The following is a 6,400-nucleotide window of genomic DNA, read 5'->3' as shown; positions in this document are numbered from 1 at the left end:
AAAACCTGATTGCAAAACCTTGGCTGCAGTGCGACTAGCTCCAAAATGACCTCCTGCTTCTTTATCATGGCAAAATTGGAGTACCGACTCCATCTCCTCCTCGGGGACACATCTCCTTATGATCTGATCTGCACACAATTTATACAAAAAGGGTTCCTCCCACAGATAGTATTTTACATCAGAAAAGAATTTCTTTTTCTGTTGATATGAAAGGTTAGGAGGAAGGACTTGTGCAGCTAGATAATTAGCAAAATCAGCATACCAAGGATATGAGTATTTCTGTATTGAGTACAACTGCTCATCCGGAAATTCTTCTCGAATGTTGCTGGTTACCTCCTCTTTTGAGCTTACCATGTCCAACCGGGAGAGATGGTCAGCAGCCAGGTTTGCAGCACCCTTCAGGTCTCTAATCTCAATGTCAAACTCTTGCAATAAAAGGATCCACCTGATCAGTCTTGGTTTTGAGTTTTGCTTGGTAAGCAAGTGCCTTAATGCCGAGTGATCTGTGTGGACAACAACCTTAGATAATATCAGATATGAACGAAACTTATCAAGTGCAAATATTATTGCTAGTAGCTCCTTTTCTGTGGTGGTGTAATTGAGTTGGGGTCCAGTCAAGGTTCTGCTAGCATAGTAAATTGGCTGAAAATGTTTGTTCATTCTTTGTCCTAAAACAGCTCCTATAGAAAAATCACTCACATCACACATCAATTCAAATGGGAGGGTCCAATCTGGTGCTACCATGATAGGTGCATGGATTAATTTGTCTTTCAAGATGTTGAAAGCATGAAGACATTCAGTTGAAAATTCAAAAGGCACTTCTTTCTGAAGCAAGGTAGATAATGGCTTGGAAATTTTTGAGAAATCTTTAATAAACCTTCTATAGAATCCGACATGTCCTAAGAAACTTCTCAAAGAACGAATAGATGTTGGGGTTGGCAATTTTTCAATTGCCTCCACCTTGGCCTTGTCGACTTCTATACCTCTTTGAGAGATCTTGTGTCCAAGCACTATGCCTTCTTGCACCATAAAATGACATTTCTCCCAATTTAACACAAGATGTGTTTCTTTACATCTAGTAAGCACCTGTTCCAGATTATTCAAACATGCATCAAACGAAGAGCCAAAAACTGAAAAATCATCCATGAAGATCTCAATAAATTTTTCAACCATATCAGAAAATATAGACATCATACATCGCTGAAAGGTTGCTGGGGCATTGCATAACCCAAAGGGCATCCTTCGGTATGCAAAGGTTCCATATGGGCAAGTAAAAGTGGTCTTTTCTTGATCTTCTGGTGCAATTGGTATCAGGTTATACCCTGAATATCCATCCAAGAAACAATAATACTCATGCCCGGCTAGCCTCTCCAACATTTGATCCATAAATGGGAGAGGGAAATGGTCCTTCCGGGTGGCTTCATTTAATTTTCTATAGTCAATACACACATGCCATCCGGTAACGGTTCCAGTAGGGATGAGTTCATTTTTCTCATTTGGAACAACAGTCGTACCCCCTTTTTTGGGCACAACTTGCACAGGGCTTACCCAAGAACTATCAGAAATAGGATAAATGATCCCAGCATCTAACAACTTAATTATTTCAGCCTTTACCACTTCTTTCATGTTGGGGTTCAGGCGCCTTTGGGGCTGAACGGAAGGCTTGCTGTCCTCTTCCATCAAAATTCTGTGAATGCAGATTGATGGATTAATGCCTTTGATATCTTCTACCTTCCAAGCTATAGCATTTTTGTGTTCCCGCAGCACTCTTAATAATTTTTCTCTTTGTAAGGGATTCAGTGCTGCGGAAATTATCATGGGGAGATCTGATGGTTCCTCAAGGAAAGCATACACTAAATGGGATGGTAATTGCTTCAGTTCAAGGGTGGGGGGTTCTTGGGGTGATGGCTTACCTGATGGTCCGGGCAATTTGCCTAAGTTCTCTAATTTAAGAAACCCCTTTCCCTTGAATTGAGGCTTATCGTTCAGGTATGCTATCATGAGGTTTATTTTTTCATTTTCTGCTTCTTTAAGTTCTCCCTGCTGGAGGCAGAGTTCAAGAGGATCAGTTATTCTACTTACATGGAAGCATTCATCAATTGTCAATTCAATGGCATCAATCATAAAACAAGAATCATCACTAGAGGGTGCATGTTTCATAGCATCAGACATTTTAAAAATTATCTCCTCATCTTGTATCCTAAGGCTGAGTTGTCCTTGTTGGACATCAATCATTGCTTTCCCGGTAGCCAGGAAAGGTCTCCCTAGGATAAGCGGGACCTCCACATCTTCTTGCATGTCTAACACAATGAAATCAACTGGAAAAATGAATTTGTCAACTTTAACTAACACATCTTCTATGATCCCCGTAGGATGTCTAATGGATCTATCAGCCAATTGTAATGCCACTCTAGTGGGTTGGGGTTCATTCAACCCCAATTTCTTGAAGATAGAATATGGCATTAAATTGATGCTAGCTCCCAGGTCACATAAAGCTTTTTCAATTTTTAAACTGCCAATGGTACAAGGAATAGTGAAACTCCCTGGATCTTTGAGTTTCTGAGGCAGCTTGTTCAAAAGGATAGCAGAACATTCCTCATTTAATGCAACTGTAGCCACATCTCCCAGTTTCCTTTTGTTTGCCAATAATTCCTTCAAAAACCTTGCATAGTGTGGCATCTGGGCTAAAGCATCAGCAAAAGGAATATTAATATGTAAACTTTTAAATATTTCAAGAAACTTACCAAATTCCTTCTCCAATTTTTGTTGCTTCAGCCTGTTAGGGAATGGAACTTGCGGTTGTTGGTGCATCCCTTGTTGTGCTTCTGGTTGTTCCGTCTTCTGTTGTCTGGTTCCAAGGCTTGTTTCTGCCTTGGGTTCAGCCCAATTCTTCTTTTCTACCTCAGGCAACTCTTTTCCACTTCTTAAGGTAATAGCTTGCACCTGCTCTCGTGGATTCACTTCAGTGTTGCTTGGAAGAGTTCCCAGTAGTCTGGAAGAGATTAATTGTGCCAATTGCCCCACTTGGTTTTCCAGGTTTTTGATTGAGGCTTCCTGGTTCTGGAACCTAGTTTCTGCACCTGCTATAAATTTTGTCATCAGTTCCTCCAAATTGGATTTCGGTTCAGGCTGATGATAAGTCTGGTGGAATGGCTTAGAAATATGCTGATTTGGCCAGGACTGGTTTGAATGTCCCCTCCATCCTGGATGAAAAGTATGGTGACTTTGGTAACCCTGCTGTCTTGACGAATTGCTGACATAGTCAACTTGTTCAGTAGATGGTCTGAACTGATTGCCAACTTGGCAGTCTGTACTGATGTGGCCTCCCCCACACAATTCACAATTAAGAGGCTACACATGCATGGCAGCTATCTGCATTTCATCTATTTTTTTACTGAGTGCTCCTATTTGTGCAGCTAGTGCTGTATAAGTGTCAACATTATGCAAGCCTTGCTGCTTCCTAGTTTGAGTCCTTTCCGAATGCCATTGATAATTGTTGGCTGCCATTTCCTCAATAAGTGCATGGGCAACCTCAGGAGTTTTATTATTTATGGATCCTCCGGCTGCAGCATCTAATATGGTCTTATTTGAGTCAGTAAGACCATTATAGAAAGTCTGCACTTGCAGCCAAATGGGGAGGCCATGGTGAGGAAATCTCCTTAGCAGCTCCTTGTATCGTTCCCATGACTCATATAAAGATTTCCCCTCTTGCTGGAAAAAAGTAGTGATGTCATTCCTCATTTTAACAGCTTTAGAAGGGGGAAAATATTTAGAGAGAAAACGGCTGGCCATTTCGTCCCATGTGGCTATAGATCCTGCCGGTAATGAGTTCAACCAAGCTTTGGCTTTATCCTTCAAAGAAAATGGGAATAACCTCAGCCGGATGGCATCATCACTTACCCCATTGTGTTTGAAGGTGTCACAGATTTCCAAGAAGTTAGCAATATGGGCATTCGGATCCTCATGGGCCATACCACAAAACTGAACCGTATTTTGTATCATTTGGATTATGGCCGGTTTAATTTCAAAGTTATTGGCAGAAATAGTTGGCCTGATAATGCTGGAGACAGTCCCGGTGAGGGTGGGCTTGGCATAATCCATCATAGTTCTTTGTTCAGCCATTTCTTGTGCTTCTTGTTTGACTTGCTTAGCAGCTCTCAAACGGACACGGAGAGTCCGTTCAATCTCCGGGTCGTAAAGGATCTCTTCCAGTTCAGGTCTGCTTGTCATAAACTGTTAAAGTCAAAGCAATAAAAATGTCAATATTCACAAAAGAAAATAAATAACTAATCCTATCACATTGTAAAGTGAAGTATTGAAATACAAAACCTACATCCTATCATGAATAAATGAAGCCGATTATACTAAAAGCAGATTTAAACCAATCATCTTATTCAAGGTTCCTTTATCTACATCCATCGATTGCAACATCTGAATTTAGACCCAATTTAGATCTGAGTTCAGATCTACAAGTCTTTGGTATTGTTAGTCTAGAGAAATTAATAAATAATAATTCAGATCTGAGCTGGATATCTCATACACACTCATTGGTATACACTACAATGTACATCCATTAAGGTTGGAATCAATTCTGTGATGCTTTAGGGCTGAAATCAGATCTGATCTGGAAAGAAAGAAAAAAAAAATAATTTAAAAGGATCTGAAATAAACTAAAACCAGTCCTGAGTTAGGCTTGGGTTAAAGATTTTAAACTCTACAATTGAAGCTCAAACCTGTATAGCTGATGCATATCAAACACTTGCTAAGACCTGAAAATTGGGTCTGCAATGTTTGGTATTGCAAGCTATTCGGTCTATACAACTTTTGTAGAAATCTGAAATCAGGTCTGCTAACTGTTGCACTATAGCAGCCCTGCTATAGATCTGAATGCTAAAAGAAATACTTAGAAAGTGCTAATTTTTCTTAAATATCTGAGGCATAACAATTATTCAATCCAAACATACACCTCCTTAGCTAATGTAGCTCGGTTACAAGTGGGTAAAGCCAAGAATTCAGTCCACCCAGAATTCATAGTATGCTCTGTATCAGTTCAGTCCTCACATCATATCAACTGCATTTCAGATTTGAATTTCTCTCATTCCTTGCTATCCATTCACCCTTGAGGTAGGTTGGATGTATCCTAGGGTGGATTGGGGTAGTGATGGCACCCAATTCACCTCAAACTTGCATCGGTTCAGATCTGAGTTCAGAGGAATTCAAATCTGAACTGAGCAGATCTGTAACAGCAGAATTCAGATCTGAACTCAAGTCTGAGTTTGGATCTGAATTCTCAATTGCCTTACCTTCAGTTATTGCTACCAAATTGTTTTTGGGGAATAGCAGAAGTGCCCTAGGGTGAATTGGGGTGGTGATGACACCCAATTCCCCTCAAAATTTCATCAGTTCAGGTCTGAGTTCAAAGGAACTCAGATCTGAACTGTTGCAGATCTGCAATAGCAGAATTCAGATCTGAACTCAGATCTGAGTTCTGATCCGAATTCTCAATTGCTCCTCTGGTTGTTCAAAAGATCTCCCCTTTTTTTTTTCATTTGTTTTTTTTTTCTTTTTGTAATGAAAGAAAAGAATAATAAAATCTGAAACACAAGCAACTCTTTTCGGCTGAGTGCTGCAGATCTGAAATCTGCTGATCTGAGTGCCGAATGCAACTCAGATCTGCAACACTCATGTTTATGTGAATTTTTTTTTTTCTTTTTGAAGGGAACAACATCAAGATTGAATAGAAATCAAATATGCCTTTATTAAAATGAAACTGAAACCAGAAAAAGAAAGTAATCTACTTAAGAAAGAAGAAACATAACTACAGTAGTACAGCAGTTGCAGTCCAAGCTGAAATGAAAAAGTTAGCAAATTAACCCAACTATGAATGCAATGCTGAATGAGATCAGATTAAGAATGCTCAATGTTTCCTAATATTGTTTCTCTAAATCCCCGGCAACGGCGCCAAAAACTTGATGTGAAGCTCATTGTGACACTAGCAAGTGCACTAGCCGTTCAAGTAATAAAGTAGTGAGTGAAGTATCGTTCCCACGAGGATTTAGGAAATAATTACCAATACTAAATTGAACACTTCTTATCTGATCAACAAATAAATCAAAACTCTAATGAAAGCTAAGAAATCCTAAATTAAAATCTATCTAAATCATTGGCCCAATTGCCTTCAAATCAGGTTAGAAGAGTAAGCAGTAAATGTCAATCTCAGAATTCAGCAATCTATCAATTTGGATCATTCGAATGAATCATGATTGAGCCTTGGTTTGGTGAAACCCCAAGGTCATGAACAGCCTCTCTTAAGCGCATGTTCATCCTATGCATGAGTGACGGTTCTTCTATCTCTAGCAAGAATCTAATCCCCATGCATGCATTTCTTCAAACACTTCTA

The 6,400-nt window shown here is 39.6% G+C and overlaps 1 non-coding gene across 1 annotated transcript; it reads left to right on the top strand.

The window, feature by feature from the left end:
- The first annotated feature begins 3,637 nt into the window (after positions 1-3,637).
- On the top strand, positions 3,638-3,744 carry LOC148852819 (small nucleolar RNA R71). Its single transcript, XR_016100017.1, has one exon. It is a non-coding gene; the product is annotated as a small nucleolar RNA R71 (small nucleolar RNA).
- The last annotated feature ends 2,656 nt before the right edge of the window (positions 3,745-6,400 follow it).

Source organism: Nelumbo lutea, chromosome 5 (assembly GCF_056320005.1).
Source record: "Nelumbo lutea isolate HS-2025 chromosome 5, American lotus-T2T, whole genome shotgun sequence".
NCBI lineage: Eukaryota > Viridiplantae > Streptophyta > Magnoliopsida > Proteales > Nelumbonaceae > Nelumbo > Nelumbo lutea.
This window is presented reverse-complemented; position numbering and strand designations above follow the sequence as displayed.